At 39.7% G+C, this 20,856-nt stretch overlaps 1 protein-coding gene across 22 annotated transcripts in view; it reads left to right on the top strand.

The window, feature by feature from the left end:
- The window catches only part of SERGEF (secretion regulating guanine nucleotide exchange factor), a 159,818-nt gene that overhangs the window by 18,852 nt on the left and 120,110 nt on the right, over positions 1 to 20,856 (top strand). The window lies entirely within an intron of this gene.

The raw sequence follows: 20,856 nt of genomic DNA, 5'->3' as shown, positions 1-20,856 counted from the left end.
ATGACAGAGTGAAAGAGTCAAGGTGAAGGTGAGAGTGTGGATGGAATTTAACAGGAAAATGGTTGCTAGCACTAAGCCCTTGTGATGCTTTGTGTTTGCTCTAGGGCTTTTTAGGAGTACTTACAGGACCTAAGTAGGAAGGTCTATTGCAAGTACAGTCACTCATGTTAGAATGAATAGAGTATAACTTTGGCTACTGAAAAGTATTCAGAGAAGCATGAAATCAGCAGGCAGAACTGTTGCAATTTATAGAAAACTCTTTGCCCCCAAGAGCACGTTTCCTCTTTGCTAGTGTCCTCCACCTTCTGCACGTGTTACAGAGAAGATAATGAATGTGATAGAGATGTGTCTCTGTGATGTATGTTATAGCTTTTCATTGGCTAGGTCTCATGATCTGAAATTGTTCGCAATCATCAGTCTGAAATGATTTCTAATAAGAATTAAAAAAACAATTGCACATTGTTTGCATTGATCTGCTTGCTAAGTCTGTGATATTTTAGAGTTATGACTACAACTGATGCTGTTTTTCATCTACTTGTAAATTCCATAAAACACTTTTCAATATTATTGAAACTCTTGAACTGAAAAAGTTTATCTGTTCAACATATACTCAAAAATGAGTATGATACTGAAAACTGTGAAGCTTGAGAAAGATTAACTAGACTGTAAAATAAGTTTTTACTGTGTTTTGCATGTGTTTTCAGTTGTTGTGATTTTCTGAGTTTACATTGGTGATATGGTTAGTTTACAACATACAGATCTTATGATGCAACTGATGATGGAATTTTTGGTTACATTAAGAAAAAAAATGATTTTAGGTTTGTGGCTGAGAAATCTGAAAACTCTCATACAGGCCTATCCTGAAGGTCTCATGTTTTGAGTATATAGGAGAGAGCATGGAAGGGGGGAGAGAAAAAGAAGCACATGAGCACGAGTTTGGGGACTAAAATGGTAAGATGAAATAATCTGCTCAGGGTTACATAAGGAGTTTGTGTGACACAGCTAGGAATGAACCCCAGTTTTAACCAAATACTATTTCATCCATCTGCGAAAAAAATTCCCATTCTGGTCTTTTGGCTTTAGCTAGATAGTTTGCTTTGTTATTGACTGTGTATGCTTAAACTGCTTTACCAAATGTGGCCCTCTGGACTAGTGATTTTGTGTTTTAAACTTCTAAGTGTAAGGACCTTGGTATTGTTAGTTAATATCCCCAAAATTCAGAGATTAAAGGTTTGCAGAAATTCATATGAGATCCATGGGTAATTTATAATATGTAGCCACAGGAGTGAAGATTTTAGGTGCCTATGGGAATTGGTTTATATTTTATGCATTGTCTTCATATCTAGCTCCTTGTTTGATCACAAATCAATCTTACTTTGTTCAGCTTTCATGATATTTATCTTAAAGTTTGTGAAAGTTGCTGAAGCAGGGCTTGATGGGAACTGTGTAGTATGTTACTCAGAAAGTCTGTTCCTGGCTGGCAGCCAGCTGAGACACAGGAGGTACTCACTGTTCAAGGATTTGAAGTCAAATTTGTGGCAAGTTTGCACCCAGGGAACGCTCTGAAAATTAAAGGGTGTCTGGGAGGATAAATACATAGATTAAAAATGCACATTTTTCACTTGACTCTGTGTGGATACGTGTAAGGCTTATAGATGTGGAGTAACTGTTTAAGTCAATACAAGATGTTTAATATACCTTTATTTTATGTGCATTGAGTTCACTACTTGAATTGGATTCATCTTCTCCCTTCTACAGAGACAGGAAGGCAAGTTTTTTAGACTCTGCAAAATACATATGTATAATATATTTTACAATATTCTGGAAATTTGTGACAACTTACCATTTATTTCTGTGACTAAATCAATACAAAGTTCACTTTTGAAAGTAATTTATGTGAAAAGAATCCTTTCTTTTGGCAAGAAGTCCCTTTTCAGTCACGGATCATCCCATTAATGCAAAAACTTGGAAGAAGACACAATAAAGTCGATGAATTGGCACACAGACTTTTTCTTTTCTCAAGCACGAAAGTTTGTGCAGCCCTGTGATACCTTTTTTCCTGTTTGAGGAGGAATATCCTCACCAGCAGGAGCTCTTCTTTAGGTTAATCCTGTCATTTTGATAGTTTCAAAGGCAGATCTCCAGGCTCCTTCTATCAAAAGTCTTCTACCTCTTCCAGAAATCCAGAACTGTGCTCAAAATAGTTTGGTTTCTATTGTCGCTATTTGATCATCAAGCCTTTGATCATCAAGCTTTGCATACAGGAACAATTATTTTGAATCCTTTTTTTTATTCTTTGGTGGGAACAAACTTTGATTTCCACCCCGACCCTGCCTGAGCTGAGGAAATTCCTTAGTGTCAGTCTTTTGTAGATGCTTAGGAAAAGTGACCAGGAATGAAAAGCAGAAGTGTCTTATGGAAGCTCTGTTTTCCTTTTTGTGGAATCACTTTTCCTATTCCTTCTTCAAGCATGGCACAGTCTGCATCTCTTTAGCCCTGACTTTGAGTTTTGTGAGGGCTGGAGTATACTGATTCAGCCACCCCTCAGGAAGGGCACTGGAAGGGAAGGGAAGAGTATTGCAAAGATCAGCTTTGGATGTTTGCAGCTCTGGTGTTGGGGTATTACCCACACATAATATTTATCAAAGTACACGCTTCTTGCCTTCAGTGAAGTACAGTAAGATACTTTGTCTCCTCTGTGACTTTTGTGGTATTGGGCTGCCTTCCTTAAACATCTTTATTTTATTGGAACGACCTTGTAGAAAATGTTGTGCTTCACTTTGCCTTAGCAGTTGAGGCAGAGGTTGAGCATGTGTCCATGCTTAGAGAAAACATCATCGCTACCTTTGTACTCTGGAAGGAGAAGTTCCTGAGTGTTTTCATGTCCAGAGGTCTCCCTGCTTCACTAGTTTTGGACCTTATTTTGTTCATGGGATCAAGGAGTTGGTCAACCTGGTAGCCTAAATCAAGAATTGAATGAAATAGAATATGTTGGAGAGGGGAACACCCCCTCCTCCCCCCCCCCCCCAAACTCCCCAAACCTTGAGTTAGTGACCTGTAGAGACTGTATCCCTCAGTAATTTCTGAATTTTATCATGCTGTTATCTCTTCCCAGGGATTTGGGAATTCTGTCATCAGTGAAGAATTCAAATTTACAGACAGCTTATGGAAGATTTCTGCAGATGAGTCTTGTCAGCCAAATCCTACAAGAACTTGTCTTGGGGGGTGGTGGTGGTGGTGAATCTTGCCAGGGCTGCTATCCTGCCACATTGTCAGTGAATCTCTGAGCAGTTTTGCTGCCAGAAGATTTCGGTAATCATGGGATCTGCTGTGTTTGCACTCTGAGGCACAGTGGATTTTGTTTCCAGCAATTATCGCTCACCAGCACAATGAGAGCCTTCCATAACATCCCACTTTGTGCGTTTCAGCCCCTCCTGTGGACTTCTGTTTTATGGCAGGGACGTGTTTCCTATTTTTGTTCTTCCTTGAGCAAGAACTGAATAAACAAAACCTGTGGGTTGGCTCTAGCTTGTGTGGTATATTGTTCTTTTTTGCTTTTCAGTATCAGCTGTTGTTACCAAGTTAATGAATTTTTAGCTTACTGAATGTTAAAGCATCCTGGATTTTATTTTCAAAATTGTATGGATTTGAGTTCTAGATAACTGTAGCATCTGTAAATAGCTAGAAGGGATTTGCATTTTCTCTGGCTTCATGGGCTGGCATCATTCCTTTCCTTTATTTTTATGTTTGCAAGGTTAGAGTGTGTGTGTGAGTGGTGGTGGAGTGGATGTATTACATGTGTATGCATATGTGTGTATACACACACATGTATTTATATATTAAAAAAAACTTTGTGCCCAGGCCTTTGGGAAATCTTGTTTTCTTACTGCATTTGTTTTTTCTATTGCTTGCTGTGCTACAACTGTGGCTAGTTCTTCTGTACATGGTTTTGTCATTACACGCTCCTTTTTCTGCTGTTGCTCTCTGGGAGTTACTTTTATGTGACTTTGGTAAAACTTGAAGAAATTCTTTCTATGGTTTAGGTGCCAGTGAGCTGATACAGTTCAGTGTAAACTGAAGGTATGTTCTAAAAGGTTAGTAGCATGTATTCAGAGTTGTTCATATGGGTTGTCTTCTTTGTGCCTTTTTTTTTTTTAACAGAAGCTTGCTAACATCTTTTGTATAATGTGTGTTAATTCTGGGATAACTGTCCCTCATCTGTCCTTCCTTGTTCTTTTCAGTTGATGCAGTAAATAATATTTGTTGTGCATGCCATGTAATGTCTTTTGTATGTAAGTAGGAAAGGGTCAGGAAGATGCTAACCCCACATAAATTTTGATTAAGGTTATTTGTCATAAAATAGAGATGCTAGTAACTGGCATCAAGGACAAGGAAGTTTATCACTATATATTTGAATTTTCCATTCTAAGCTCAATTGTGAGTATACTGACAAGTTGAAATTGAGATGGTCTGTGGAGAGTAGGATTTAAATGGATTTTTGTTGAATTTAGCTCATGCTAAATTCTGTGTGTGTTATCAAGAAGTATAAAACAGGAGAAAATAACTGTGATGAATTTTGCAGATCTCTTCTGTTTGTCTAACATGTGCATGGCAGCTGGTAGAATGTGTCTACTGCAGCAGAAGGGGAAGACACAGTGCATAATGCTGGTGTCTCCAGTTTTTCTTGGCCATGACCTCCCTTGCGTGCGTAGTTGTGTTCAGATGTATTTTGGTGAGTACTCCATGACTGGGGGAATTTGGAAGGTGACTCGATCATCATTCAACATTGTGCTCCAGGGCTTCTCTAACGTAGACCTCAGGTGTGGGAAAGGGACCGTGCTATACTGAATTTCTTTTTTCTTTTTTTTCCTTTTTTATTTATTTTTTCCTCTCCTTACAATATCCTCTTTTCTGCTGTTGGAAATAGTGACTGTTTTGGACCTAACTGATGTGAGTGTCTGTCCTAGCTTGAAGGACCTGTGACCTTTAAAAAGCTTTCAGAAAAATGAGCCTGTAAAATGTGGATGTGGTATATATTTTGTTAGGTCATTAGTGTATGAAATAAGGGGGCCATTATTATTATTTTTTCCTTTGTTTTGTTTGGTTTCTGTGGTTGAATTGCTGCAGTTCGTGGCTAGCCATATATTTAGCAAATGCGATGAGCAAGGTCAGATATGTTAGCAGTATATAGAAGACTACAGGGAAGAAAGTTCTAGTGGGGTCTCACTGACAGTGCGTGGACTGCGCTAAGCCGTGAAGAGTGTAAAGAACGGGCTGGGAACTGTGGATTAAGCTGAACTGCTGCAAGAATTCAGAAGCAAGAAGGAAATCCCGTGATCCTTAGCCACTTGAAGACAGGCTCAACTGATCACACAGAGGCAATTAGTTGGGTGACAGTTGACTTTGCTTGTCCGCATTCCCTACCTGGTCTACTTCAAAACAAAACAAAATCTCTTTGTGATTGTGACATACTGGCGATGGTCTGGGTTCCCTTTCTGTTGCGGGTTTTTTACCTGCACTCTCAGTAGCGGCAGCTTCCTTTGTGTTAAGCACCATAATAAGGTGGTATTTCCTATATACAGGCGACTATAGATGTGGTGTTTATGCTGTTTTCAATATCCTATGCCACTAAAGCCAATTTGCAAGAACAGTTGTAGTTTGGGGGGCTGAGAAGGGCAGCTTTATTGGCTGTGACCCATTTTGGGGGGGATTTTTTCTTTTATTCTTTTTTCCTTAGTGGAAATTAAATTGTTGAAATTGTGGATGTTAATACTTCTCTTGAAAACAGCTCCCCTCTTACAGTTATTGTGTGGTCAAGGTACAAGGCTGATAGAAAGCTTCCTTTCAAGAGGAGGAATTTGACTGTAAATGTCTTTCTTTCTAATTCTTTGCTGTGCTTGTAACTGGAACAGGTGTCACTGCTACAATAAACATTTTAACTACCTTCCAAGCCATTTTTGTTTTGTTAAAACCTTTTTTGTGTTAAACCATTTATTTTGAATCACACTGAAGTGGATTCATTCATGTTATACTAACCTCTTTGTCACTTCACCTGTTTGAAGCTGAAAAGAAGCAAGCGTAAGGGCAAGAGAATCTGCTGCTCTATTATTTTCCCTTATAGCTTGTCTCTAAATTCCATATCCATAGGTAGTACTAGAGAAAAATCCAAATATGGAATAAATAACTCAAAAGACTGCTATTTTTGGTTGTCGTTCCAACAGACTGGGCCAGAGATGGTATAACTTGAGTCCCTTTCTTCTTGACTCCCAGCTTGTAATTCAACTTCTGGACTCCCCTGTGTTGTGGGTCCCCAGCTGAGCCTTAGCTGTTTCCTGGGGCGGCAGCCATCCACAGCGACGCTTCATTATCAGGCTCTGCTGTTCAGCAACGAGCTGAAGGGGCCCTTGGGGGTTTCCTCCCCACACCCTTCCTGCGGGGAGACCTGGGGCAGTGCTGTCAGGGCTGTGTTCTCAGCTGCAGCATGGAGATCGCTTTGGCTTTCCTTGAGACTTGCTTGCTGCTTCTCACAGCTACTCAAGCCCGGTCTGCGTTTGGGAAAATGTGGAAGCGATCCAGTAATAGTCGCTTGGTATAAATGCGCTCTGCGGAAGTCAAGTGGGGAGTACGATGGGGCAGCCTGGTCTGACTGAATACTGTTTTGGTGTTAATGCCATGTCGGTGCATGCCTGTTTTCTTTCACCGGTTGTCCCACTCTGGCTATATCCTGTGTAGTCCTGTTTTGCAAACTGCTTCTGGGAAGGTATGGGGGAGGAAACTGTACAGGTTTTGTTTAAGATTTGTCTTTACCTTGCTGTGTAGGTGTTTAGTTCAGATTAAGCCTGACTCTCCCCCCCCGCCCAGTTACTTTCATTCTATTTAAACCAGTTCATAGCTAGGCAGCTCTAAAATGAATGTAAAGGTTCATACAGAGGTGGGGATAAAGTTTCGTATGGACGTTTCCACTGGTTAGTATGATTTAGTTAAAAACCAATCTAGAGTAAGTGAGCTGCTGTGAGAGAAAAGGGCCAGAGCATACTGGTACCACGGGAATCCTAGTGACATGTCCTGTAGTGAGGGGAGAATTTTTGTTGCCAGAGGCTGTAACATTGCAGCTCAGTACAGGCGTCAAAGCAGCTTCTGGAAACTGGACAACATACGAGCTCTAGTGGCAAGGTGGTTTTAAGTCTCAGGGCTGTGGTAAATATAGAGCAAATAAACCTCATAGTATATGGAAAATTTTGATAGATAAATTACTTAATGCAAACAAATGGATCTTGTCAACCCTCATCACATTTAACTAGAAATAGTGATTTATTTACCTTGACTGCTACTGTGATCTTTTTGGGCAAAAAAATGACAGTTTCTCTGAGTGTTAAATGTTGTCATGTCACATGACACAGTGGCGTGGAGCTGAATAGTGATGAGATGGATTGAAATGATGGCAATTCAAAGCCTTTAGTAATGTGAGGGATTGATGTGAAACAGGCGAACGATGAGAACTTGCACTTAAAAAAAAAATTTTGCAGCTGTGCAAAGGGGATATAACAAGGTCCCAGACAAACTATTTGACCACTTAACTAAGGTGGTAGTGCTTTGCACCCACTTTGCATAGAATAAAAAGCTGAAAGCTGAAACCAACCATTATGTAATAGTTGAACTAATCTATTTGACAAGTGACTGCCAAACATACAAAGTATATTTACTCGGTGCTCTTTTACTTTTTGTGGTCTTTGGGCATGCCTACAAGAATAATGACTATTGCATTATCAAATGACGACAAAATTTAAACCTGAATCACATCCTTTATTAAAGCATTTCATAATGGTCTTGTTACTAAACTCGGCTTTTGAGAGGATCTGCCCATGTGTACATATGTGCATTGATCTAAAGATCTAGTTTAATCTTAGCAGCATTTTAAGACTATTAAATACTTTTTCCATAACCTTTAAATGACACTTTCTGATTTTTATTTCAGTAATTAATTATTCAGGCTTAATGCTCACTAATGAATCCTATTATTTGAACAGAGATAATGAGTTTTTTAGGAGCATATTGGGTGAACTGTCATAATGCAGCTTAGTGGGAGCTTTGTGCTTCTGAAAAACAGTACCTTTCAGGACCACTGTCTTTCTGCAACAGAAAAAACAACCGACCCCCTAACTGGCTTGTTCTTATGTTCAGGTACTTCCAAATTGTGCATTTGAGGTAGGATGCTGTTGGGTACAGGAGATGTCAACAGTTGTGAATACTGAGTACCAGATTTGTAGGCTTATGGAAGGGCTTTGTCATCTTTTTAATGAGACCTGCCAGGAGGGTGCATGTACTTGTTTTATTTGGTAGTTAGACTGGTGGCTTTTCTTGTTCAAATGATTTGAGGTGTGAGGAGCCATATAACAATCTAACACAAGTCCAGGAGGAAAGCTTTCAGTCAGGCTTAGGTACTTGTTAAATTGTCCATGTCTGTTCAGGTGCTAGGAAGGACTCCACACTACTATAACCTGAAGTTGTATCTTTGTCTTGATGCAAGTATGAACAGCAAGCTTCCAGCACATGGGGTTTTAATTTGTTTTATGTATCCATATGTGTTCAGCTGACTTAGCTGGATTTTGAGTGCTTTGAAAATACCATGACTGACCTCTAAATAAGCACTTGAGTCCAATATATGCAAGTGTGGTTAGCAGCTGGTGTCCTTTAACACTGTATGTGTATTCCTTAAGAAAAATTGTAAGCTAAATCAGTTTTCTGTTTTTTTCTGTGCTGCTCTGTGGCTCGATTTCCTTAAATAAAAGATTAATGATTTTTTTGATATAGCCTATAAAAAAATATTTCTTTGCTTAAAAATACTGCTGAAATCCAAACCTGGTGATGAATTTTTGCTATATAGTGGGGATGTATATTAGTTTTGCACTTAACTTTGAATTATGTTGGTGTGGATCCCCAGATCAGTTTTCATTTTGGCAATATATTTTTGAATAGTGAATAGTGTAGCTGCTAAGAGAGAAATGACCCAGAGCTGGCCTCCAGCAGTTCTGCRGCAAGCTCTCGTTGCTAAGTGAGGCTCAGTCTCAATGCAGAATGGCACTGGAGAACAAATGGATTTCTACCCTAACAAAACCTTTGAAGGTGACTTTGCTGTCTGTTGCATGCTTGTGTTGTTTTTGAAGACCTTTTCTGTATAGGAGGAGAAGGAACTATTCCAAGCCCCAATAGAGACCGGGCAGGATTCATAAGGACTGCTGCAGGACAAGGCATGGTAGCTGCAACTCAGGTGTAACTCCTTCCCCTTCCTGTAGTTCCTATTTAAACTTTGGTGCAAAGACTGTCTCTTAGTAAGTACATACATTGTGTGTGGCCCCTAAAGAGCTGAGAGTTAGAACTGCAGATCAAGAGGAACTGCATTTACCTGTCTCTTCGGATGTGCTTCAGGTTTTGGGGATCTTCTGCTACATTGAAGAGCTCAGTTGCTTCAGGTTTGCTTTCTTTGTCTCAAGTCTAGACTTTGGCTCCTCAGTGTCAGCTGTAGGAAATGGTTTTATTTTTGCAAAGCTTTTTGTACAATCCTTTCCATGGTTGTTGAGTGCTTCTGCCACAAGTTGTCTCTTCTTGTGGCATTTAGGGAGAGACCTAGGGTGCTATAGGAAGATGTATGTTCTCAGTAATGAAGTTGTGCTTTAATCTTTGTAGCTGAGGAGATACTTGGAATAGGAGGTTAAACCAAAATTGGGTGCCATGGTCAATTCTATGGGGGGAAAAAATTGCCTGACTGCACAACAGTGATATAAAAGAACTTCCAAATGAATTAAAATGCTTTAGATAGAGTGGAATAGAAAGTAGTACTGAAAATACTGTATTGTTCTTCTCTAAGTCAGTGGTTTGTGTGACTTTCTACATGGAAAAAAGTTACTCTTTGGGGGACGTTTCCATGCGTAATGTTTATCGTCATTGCTGTAGTGTATAGCAGTATCACTTACATCTCAATTTCTACAAGTACACTAGCTCATAATTATATGGCAGGCTTTTGAAATTCTTATTTTATTCATCTATTTCTCTATTGTAAGGTAACTTTAAGATATCAACAGCTGTATTCCTATCACCATGATACTCCTGAAACAGCCTTATATATGCTACTCTGTCTCTTATTAAATTCATTATTTTCCATTGTTGTTAATGACAGGATGCTTTCTATTACCAGAACTCGTATGCTACAATTTGAGGTGCTTGCAAAGTGTGGGAGCACTTTGCTTCACAAAGAGTTTAGGTTTTTGTTTTCAAAATTGAGCACATAAATCCAAGTTCCAAAATTTAAGTGTATCGTTTTAAAAATTGGTGTCAACTTGCCCTCTAAATCAGCTGCTAATACGGTCTCCATTGTGTGGAGGGTAAAGGCAACCCTTTTAAGAAGAAAAGACACTTCATTGCTGGTTGCCTTTTTCAGACCTTGTTTCTCTGTCTGATGTTATAAGGAACACAGTATGTAATCAGAATAAAGTAATTAAAGTTTTTCCTTTTGTGGGACAAAGACCGTTGTATTAAGAAAGTTTTAGCATCTGATTTGTGCAGAATAAAACCTGGGAGGAGTTTCCTCTAGTAACTCATTCTCACTTGTGCTCTCTTTTTATTAAAAAGACAAATTGTGCAAAACTTTTGAAGATGACACTGATCTATTCAGGGACATTGCTTTATCATTTTTGTTAAGATCTTTTGATTATGAATCTAGGAAATCTTATTGTTCTAGAATTTTTTTAAAACTTTTTCAAAGCTACGCTGTTGTTCTCTATACATGTGCACATGCACACACACATTCCTATAGTGTGTTTTTATATATTTATATATATATATTTTTTCATTCCTTTAAGAATATGTTTTCCTACATCTCTTCCACCCCAAATAATTAGCAAACTAAAATTTAGTTTGGCAGTTCTCACTTTACTTTTCTGTTTTGATTTTTGGACCTGATAACAGCCATCCTGTGTTTTGTATGAATTTCCCTGTAGATAATTTTTTTCATTCAGGCTTGTGCCTGCTAGAGTTATAGCTGATTTGAAGCAGTCTATTTAAGAGAAAATGGATGTTAAAACTGCCAGAAGAGAAGGTCAAGCTATGGTGACGATGTAGGGGTGGCAGTGTGGATTGCCAGAAGTCCATCTGTCTTGATGAATCGTCTTGACAAGTCAGCCAGGACAAAGTAAGGTGTTGTATCCTTTTGTGATCATCTCTTCTTGCTTGATCACTTAGCTAGAGATTTAAAACAAACACACACAAACAAAAACCCCAAAACACTGTGGGCATGCACAGGCAGAAAATAGTAGTTGAAATGAATGGTGACTGTGCCTGATTTCAAAATCTAGAGTAGTTATTTAAAAGCTTCTCTGATTCTAGAGCTGTGTTGTAGCAGTGTTCATCAAAACCTGGTCTCCACATGGCCTTGAGATTCAAGACCATACAATGAACTGATCCTTGGTAGACACAAACTTGATATGTAAAATTGAGTGTCTGATTTCTAAGCTTTTCACTTCAGAATAAGCAGATGACTCTTCCCCATCTGGCCACCTGCTTTATGGCAAGAGAAAACTTGTGATGCCTGTCCAAGCTGTCCTATCCCGTTGTATTCTGTGAAGCATGAATTTGATGGCGCCGCTTCTTTCAATCAACATCCTTTTTAATGCCAGAGCAAAGAAGGCCATGAAGCACCAGGAGCTTTTTGTTCTTATTCTTTTCATTTTTGTTGTTCCTTTTTCACTCCTAAGGGGAAAAGCTCTTATTTCTCTCCTCTCTGTTTTGAACTTAAAACTGTCTTACGAACAGGCAGCATGGCACACTTATACATACATGACAACCCTGTCTATGCACATGCTCGGGTAACCCATAACCATAGATGTGCTGGCACTGCAACCAAATATGAATGCTGTAGCTATGCAGAGGATGTTGTGGAGAGCTGTAGCTTTGTTTGGGAAACATCAGAAGTGAACTACACTAATACAATTCCCTCCATGCAGGGTGCCACAAATTTCTCTGTGGGAGGGATTTGCATTGCATTCATACAAGAGTATTTACAAAAGCGGAAGCATTTCCATCACTAAACTTCCACACTAAATTATGGCTCTGAAGTGCTGGCAATACCTCACACTTAGTCTCTTAATATGTGAATTCCAGTGGGTTAGAAGGGTGAGCTGGAACAAGATGGCAGGAAACTGGTAGCTGTGTAACAAGTTCTACTAGATGATGGAAATTTTTAGGGGCATAAATGGCGTTTAGATACTTCCACCATTATGCAGCTAGTTACACCTGTCCCTTCTCTCCTCACAGTCTCCTTGATATTAACCATCTTTCCCATACATAGCTTGAGGTGGAATTGCATGGTTTTTCCATGCTCTTAAACTCTTAGCCTCTCTCAGGGGAAGGGAAAAAATGGGGTAATTCCAGAGGGAATCCATCACATGATTGCTTAGTGTTCATCTCTTGGCTTCAAAGGACGCGAGTTCTCCTTCCCATCTGCTTGACTGTTTTGTTCCTCCTGTCAGTGAGAATGCCACAGTTGTGGCTGCTCCTCTGAGGTGACCAGCTCGCTCTTGGTGGCATGTAGTTGAACCTTATGGTTCTGGCCCCATCTGAACAAGCCAGGCAATCTCCTGCCAGGCCCTGAAGGTGCTATTTTTGTTTGTGTGATATTGTCCTTTTCCTGGTACTTTACTTTTTAAGAATGAACTGTAGTTAGGGTTGAATTCCATAGGATGTAGAACTCCCTTAGCTGCTTCTGGGAACTGCTGAGAAAATTAAAGCTGCTTAGCAAGTCCCAGGACTGGACATCTAATGTTCTCTTTCTTTATGCTATCTGTTTCTCTTTGGATATCATGTCTGAGGCTTATTCTTCAGAATTACGCATGTCTGAGGCTTGTTATCTAGTGAAATCTCTGTCTGAAAGGTCTCTGAATGTTTGCTCTTAAGAGTGCATCTTGTGGACAAGAGGAAAAAAGCTCAGTTCTTCTGTAGATTCCCATTTTACAGAGTGTTTCTTCTGCTATTTCTGTGTCTGTCTATCTACAGCATGCCCTCAAGTCCTTTGACAAGGTAAATATTAGCTCTGGGAACTTAATTACCTTCACTTTGTTTATCTCTTGTAGACAGGTGCCTGTTCCTTCTTAGATAGTCTCAGAAGGCAATGGGATATTGAGACGAACAGGATCACTTGCATTCTCCGCAGTTGGAGAACGCAAGCGTGCATTTGGAGATTCGCAAATGCTTGCAAGGTTGGGGCCATAGGTAATGCTTCTTATAAGTTGAGGTAGAAAACAGTTATACTTAACACCACTTTCTGTAATTTATAATCTCTGAATAAGATTATTTCTGTAGCACCATGCTGCTATAAGCCTGATGAAATAAGACCTGGATCTTGCCTCTGAGAAAATAAGTTTGAGCAGTCCATTTACAGACAAGAAGTAGGAAATAAGGTACAATAAAATCACTGTGAAAAAATAAAAGCATTTTATGTCACAATAGTTCAAGGATGTTGCTTTTTCAAAATAGTGTTTAACAATCATTCCATAAGTCTTTAGAAAGAAATATCAATTAATATTAATTTTCTGGGGAATGCTAGAGGGAGAGATGCTTGACTGCAGCAGGAAGGGAGATTCCAGCTTAGGGAGGCCTGTATGGAAGGAAGCATGTAACAGTGCAGAAGGGCATGGAGGTATAAATATAGAATGTCAGTAAAAGTGTATGACTCATACTGCTGTAGTAACATAGTGCTGAATTTATTTGCAGAACTACAGAACAAAAACCTTATAGTATACTATGATGTATTTGCAGATAGTTTTCCGTAGCTGGTTAATGTTTTATGCATCCTTGCTTTTCTAGAGGCATGGCCAAATTGTGCTTTGATTTCTTTTATTTTTTATTTTTTCCTTTTCCGTTGATACTTTTTTGTTAGGACTTTGTTTTTAGATGAAGAGTTAAGCCCTCTATTGAACCTTGAATGCAGCAGTTCTGTTTGCAGGGTAGAGATGAGTTAGATTTGTTTTTAATCATGTAACTAAATTTAGGCAGCAATCTGCATTTTAAGACATCGCTATTAAAAGTCTAAAAGTGAGATATGTATCGTAGTTTGAATTTAAAATGAGCCAGCGGCACAGCTGGTGAGGCAGTCATGACTCTCTAATCATGAGTGGAGAGAAATGAGAAAGGAATTTTCTCATCTTGCAGAATGAATACAAAGTGTGATAGGTGGTTTAGCACCCCTCCCTCCCAGCTTTGTTTCATGATTGCGTGGACTTGATGTGGTAATAGCTGGTAGAAATCCTTTTTTTTTTTTTTTTTTTGAGCCAAGATCATATATCTGTTTGTTATCAGCAGTATGAACACAACTGTAGAAACATTTAATATCTCGGACTTTAATTTTCTTCCAGTTTATTCAGAGCTTCATGTGACACTTCAGATTTCCAGTTGTCCTCTAACATAAATCAGCCTTCATCTACTCTAAAACCCAAATGTGTAGATAGGACTTCCAGAATATCTGGAGAGGCTTTGAATTTGTCTTACTCCCAAGATATTTTTGCCCAATCTTTCAAAGCAGTGAAGCATACAATTAAGTGTTTGAATAATCCCATTAACATTGCCCATCTTGAGGCATAACTTGGTGTAACTATGGAAGCAAAAAAGAAGAAGCTTCACTGATCTATTTTTTTAATGAATGAAAGTCAAAGCTGTTTAAATGTTAAATGATGTTGACAGTCCTGATAGAAATGGATATAATGGTAAAAATGCATGATAAACTTAGCATGTCATGTGAAGCTGCAAGTCATCTCTATCCTATCATATAGAATATTAAATTGACCTAATACAGCACTGCCTTTTGCACCTCTTGCTGTTGCCATGCTCCCATTTCCTGGGTTATTTTTCAGCCAGATCAATTCCCTAGCATGGTTTACCTTCCCCCTCATAAATAGATGTTTCTGCACAGTGCAGAGGGGTGGCCTAGGGGTGAGAACCAGCAGTTGTGCCCAAAGTTTCTCAGGCTGTCTTGATGTGAGCTGTTGCCTAAGGAGTTCTCAGTCTGTGCCCTGAAAAATTTTATCTGTGCTAAAAGCGGTTACAGTCCAAAAGTCCTTCCTTAGAGAGGGTCCTACATGCTAATTGCTTTACTTGTCTTACTATTTTCCATTATATTGCATTGTCATCCGAGTCCTTGGACATATCTAATATTTTTATATCTTTGGGAATTTCTGAAAGGAGACTGGATAATATTCCCTTATAGCGTATCTGTTTGCATTAATGGTGTGCAACAGCGTTCCTTCTGGCTGGCTGAAATTTTCTCTCACAATGTGTGATTGGCTCCTGGGCTGTTTTTTTTTTTCTTTTCTTTTCTTTTTGTTTTTTCCCCCCCTTTATTTTTGTTGTCTTTTGAAGCAATAGAGATGAGCCACAGTGGGAAGCCAGTTGTTTGCAGCATGAGATGCTGATACTAGTGGTGTGAAATCCTTTAGGCGCCTGGTTGGCGTGTCCTTTTCATAAACTTCTTGTCACCAGATTTGTGGGCTTCCGATGTAGCTCAGAATAGCAGAAATTTTTGGCCTGCTTGAAGCATGTAGGAGTCCCAACTGACACATCCATAGCTACTGCAGGAGTATTGGTGATACCCTTAAGGTTCCTGTAACTCTTGTGACTTTTGGCCTTTTGTTGCAGATTTGAACCTAACTATGGGGTGCTTGGATGCTTTAGTGGGCTGCAGCATGTTGAGTGGATGCTGTGTGGACCCTCCTGAACTAGGTGTGTATTGTAATCTGTGACTGCAGAAGGCTGGAAGTGACAACTGAAACAGTCTCTAGGGTCACTGTTGTCTTTCCTGAGGTACTCTCGCTGTTTTGTCTGAATCTTTGTGAAGAGGCGTGACCACAAGGCTGTGCATAGGTTTGTGTTCTGGTGATACGCTTCTTGTAAGCGATACAGATGAATAGGGTAAAAATTTCAGCAATGTTATCATAGTATATGAATATGCAGAAGTCTGTAACAAAGTCATAGAAAGAGTACAGATGATGAGCCATGAGCAGCGCTGCTACACTGGACTCCTGTGTGAAGGGATGAAGGGGCCTTTTAAAGCTCGGTCAGAGCAGCTGGTCCCACTGTGTAAGGAACCCATGCCTGGGTAGCAGTGTTGGGCTGTAGGTGTTGCAGTGATGCGTGGTCTCCAGCAGCAGATTAAAATTGTCTTCAGCCAACAAGGACTAGGGAGGGTTGAGTGGATGTTCTTCTACAAGGGTGTCCTGTTGCCTTTGTTCTAGTGGGAAAGGTGCTGGTTTGTCCTGTGCTGGGCAGGGAGAAGTCAGAAGCGGCTCATAAATATCAATTTTTAATGTGTGCACCTGTGAATTTTCATGTGAAAGGAGGCATTAGGAGTTCTATATAGAACTTTCTATTTCAGATTTGAATAAGATGAAGCATTCAGTGTGACTATCCAGAGTTCATTTGCAAAGTAATTGTTAATGCAGCCATGAATTGAGATAACCTAGGTGAACTCTTTCATCTAGTATTTATGAAAGGGTAGTTCAAAGCATGTCTGGATACTGAATAGATGCTTCAAGGAGATAAAACTAGTGCAATCATGATATTATCTTAGAACAGGAAAATTCATATAAAGATGTAGCTGAATCTATGTGAAAATAGGTAAATTCCAGGGTCCCTATTTTCCTGCTGTTTAACAGTGAAACAGACCTATTTTTAAGACCAAAATGGATATTTTATTGATATTTGTCTCCAAATATTTATATGGCTGAGCAGATGGATTGAGAAAGTGCTAAAAGGGAAAAATAACATACTCTACATCCACAGCAGCAGCATGAAGCAGCACAGTAAGAGCTGCAGTGTCAGGCAGGAAGCAAACTGGAAGTGCTTTATGTAGTGTGGCTAGATTCACAAAATCTGAAGGTTCACAGCTCTGAAGGTTGTGAAACTTGTAATTTTGAGGCCGTTCTCAACTGCCTATGCTTTGTAGTAGCATTAGGACAGGATGAAGGTTTGAAGAAAATGCAGAGGAGCCTTTCTGACAGTGGATGGCTAGCATAGTGCCACGAGCACTTGAATAATGTGCATACCTTCATCCGTATTCTGTAAGGGCTGTGATGCTGCGTTAGATGATTTGCCGCTGTCTGTACGCTGACACAGACTGCTTTCTTTGCAGTTCAGAGAGCAGGAGGAAACTGCAGCTAGGTCTGTGACTTTGTAGAATCTGGAGTGATGTAGCGTATTGTTATGTACTATAGATATAATTGATTTAGGGGGGCTGTTGGAAAGTTTTTCTGTTTTAATCTTGTGACTTCTGTCGTGTTCTCCTAGCTCTCTGAACTGCTGTACTGCATGTTTGTTCCATTCAAGTTGTTTGCTGTAATGGCAGAGAATGCATGAGTTGTATCTATTGCTCCTCGATTCCAAACGGTAGTGAACGCTGTGGCCCTTATCTGGGGTAGCGTTTGCCTGGTGGAAAAACGAACAGTCGCAATGAAGTCAGCTTGGACAATGTGGATGCTCAGTTGAGCAGTAGCTGAAGTGCCTTTCTGAACTGGGGCATTCATGCTCAGAACACGGCAAGACCAAGGTCTTACCAAGCATCATTAGTGTCTTCAGAGAACTGGAAAAACTTTCCAACATTGTATGCTTCTTTTTTCCCACAAGTTGTAGAAATAGCTCCTGCCTTTTATGCCCTTTTACTATATAGAGTCTGAAATAAAATACCTCATTTTCTGATGCCTCTGCTACTTCAATGGTTGATGTATTCTCTGTCCAGTTGACTCATCACTGTATATGTTTTCCTGACTTCTAATTAAAAACTGTTCTCTTCTAATATTAGACCAACACTCCTTGTTATATCACCCTTCATTCTTAAGTAATTCATTCTGCAACCTCCTTACTCCATATGACTAATGTCTTTTTCTCAAATATTTTTAGAACATTTTAAAATACCATCTATATTATAAGCAGCACGGTAGCAATACATTTCATTACAATTGCTTAGCACTCTCTGTCATAATTCAGTGCTTTCTTTTGCTTAGGATTTTGACAAGACTTTAACCTTTTTGGTTGGAATTTTCCATGCATTGGTGTTGCCTCAGCCTGAAATTTCCACTTCAGACTGAGATTTTGTTTGATTGCTGAAAATATAATCAGTGTTTCATAAAGAAGACTCTTCTAAATCATCTCCTGTTAGGATCTCTCACAGAAAAAACAATTTTTTTAAAAGTTTTTTTTTGTTTGTTTTCTCAAGGATCCCATGGCAGATGTATCCTGCTGAAAAGAAGGAACAGCCGACCACTAGCAGGAGGCTGTGTGTGGGAGGGGGGATGCTCACCAAACAGGAGCGGCTCTGGGGAATGAATTCCTGCTGATTAGAGTAGCTGTTCTGAAAACTGAGAAAGTTGGCTGCTTATCTAATCTTTGGGCTTTAACAAATTTCTTGTAAGCAAAAATTAGTTTACTTGATTTTTGTTTTTTGAATGGATGTTCTCCATGTTTGCCTACCAATTGCCACCCTAAACTTGTTCCCCTTGTAATGACAACAAAGTGAATTTGTCACAATTCCTTTCTGTTTGTAAGTAGTCTTGTGGGTTGCACTCGTGAAGGCTCTACATGTTTTTGGGTGTGTAGGTAGTTCTGTGGTTGTCCAGTCAGAGAACAATGTGGATGGAAGGCATTTTGTTGTAGCTAAACATTATTGGTGTCTCTGTATTTAATCCTGCAAATACGCTTACATTCTTTATTTCTGCTGTATTTATTGGAATAATTTGCAATAGTAGATATGAGTACTTCAAAGTGTTTAAGGCTTGGGGAGGAATAAAACCACTAGGTTATATGGTTTCCAGTTCTACTGCTTATGTTTCAACTTGGTGCTACTGCTGAAAGTTCAATGTAGGGCTACAAAAATTGAAAAACTGATAACAGAGTTGCTGAGCATGCCTTAAGGAGTCCAATACATTCCATGCAATGGGAAAAAGAGAAACAGCACACGGAAAAGGTAGTAGGTAGTGGGAGAGGGGCTTTTTTCATCATTGCTCACCAAGACTAAGTAGGTGGTTGATGGCAACTATAATTAGACAAATAAAACCTGACAAAAGAAAGGGATATGTGGAGTGTGGTGTGTGTGTGTGGTGGCGGTGGTTGTCTTTTTTTCTTTAAGAGCAGTTGAATATGGAAACAGCATCTTGGGGTGAATGATGGACTTGCTAGCCCTAAATTCATAAGGGAGTTTAATTTGACTTCAGAGTAGCTGGTTGTGGTGTTTTGACCTGATCTTGCAACCTGGGGAGCTGCAGACCCCTGTGCTTCTCTCTGCTCAGGCTCCAGACTTGCCTGCTTTGCGCTGAGCTCCCTCTAGCAGCTTATCGTCATGGCATGGATGGTGATCAGGTCTGCTGCCTGGTTTCTGCTGTAGGTGACCTACAGGGCAGGAAGATCGCTTTCCTAGCCGATACCTGGTTAGGGAAATCCTGGGATTTTAGGTTGCCTTCATGTGAATCCACAGACACCAACAGCAGGAAAGACATGAGATGAGATGGAGCAGTGCTCTGATGTGATGGTGCCAAGGACCATCTTTGTTAGATGCGTGGCTGCTGTTCTTGTGTCTGGGCCCAAGTGGAGCACTTCAGTGGGGTTTGGGAAAGAGTTTTTCCTCTAAGTTAGACTGATGTGAACCTCTTATAGGTTGTGTATGAGGATTTGAGTCTGTAGCATCAAATACACTACCTACCTGTCCAGAGGCCTTCTTGGTAGCTGATGCTTTTGCCTGTTGCAGTCAATGCCTTTGGCTTCTGAAAGTTGAAATGCTTTAGTTAAACTACAGTCCTTGGGATTAATACAGCAATGCCTGGGTGGAATTTGAAAGCCTGTGATATATTAATGATGTAACTAGATGATACAGATGCTCTTTCTGGCTTTAAATTCCATAAAACTCAGCTTCTGTTCCTGTAGTTGATGCAAAATAGAGCTGCCTGCCGTCCTTTTTTAGTCCACTGATATGGTTCTGAATAGGTGCAGTAAGCTGGTCTGATAGAAAAGTCCTGAGGCCAAGTCTTCATTTAAATTTGTTACTACATACTGATGTAGGAGCTTTTTTGCAACACTTATGCAGCTGCAGATGGTTTTTTAGCAGAGGTTTATGCAAAGTGTAAGCTAAATATGCTACTTTTTTTTTTAAATGCAACTGCAAACTGTTAATCTCTCTAAGGTATGCTGACAATTTGCTTAATAAAACTTGTTTTAATGATTTTAACCTAACAAAGTGAAGTTACTGTACTGAAAGACATCTCTTGTATCAAAAGTAGTATGTGACTGGTCTCTTTTCCCTGAAGTGCTGGGAAGCTCCAAAGGAGGAAAATCTCTGTGCCCTTGAAAGGAAAGGGCAACTAATTTTATCACTTAATTGTTTCAGGGAAGCGTTATCAGTGAACTGAGAGAATGAAACTGAAGAAATGTAAAGGTCTGAATGAAAGATAGCCACTGTTAGCAGATTTCCAAGGAAGATGCATATACTTTTTGTATGTTTAAATATGTTTAAGTTGGAGATTTCCAGTTTATTTGTAAGATACGTGATCAGCTTAAAGTCCACAGAGCAGCAATGCCCACCCCTGCCCCTTCCAAGACAGCTGAACAGCACCAAAGGGAAAGGGAGGTGGTTAGGTTTCCAAAGGTCTGTGTTACGGCATATGTTAATAAAACCCCAGTTGTCTTTCCCGGGTGGTCCATGGGGTAGGTCTGCACTGACTGACGAGGGGAGAAGCGTGTGTGTGGGTTCAAGCTTAGCTGCTTGACTTGAAATAGAATTGAGAAAAAATGATTGTTTGGCTTATGACTGACTTGATGACTTGCTTGAGCTCA

Source organism: Apteryx rowi, unplaced genomic scaffold (genome assembly GCF_003343035.1).
Source record: "Apteryx rowi isolate R43461 unplaced genomic scaffold, aptRow1 scaffold_49, whole genome shotgun sequence".
NCBI classification, from domain to species: domain Eukaryota; kingdom Metazoa; phylum Chordata; class Aves; order Apterygiformes; family Apterygidae; genus Apteryx; species Apteryx rowi.
Note: the sequence above shows the minus strand (reverse complement) of the source record. Positions and strands in the feature narration are given on the sequence as shown.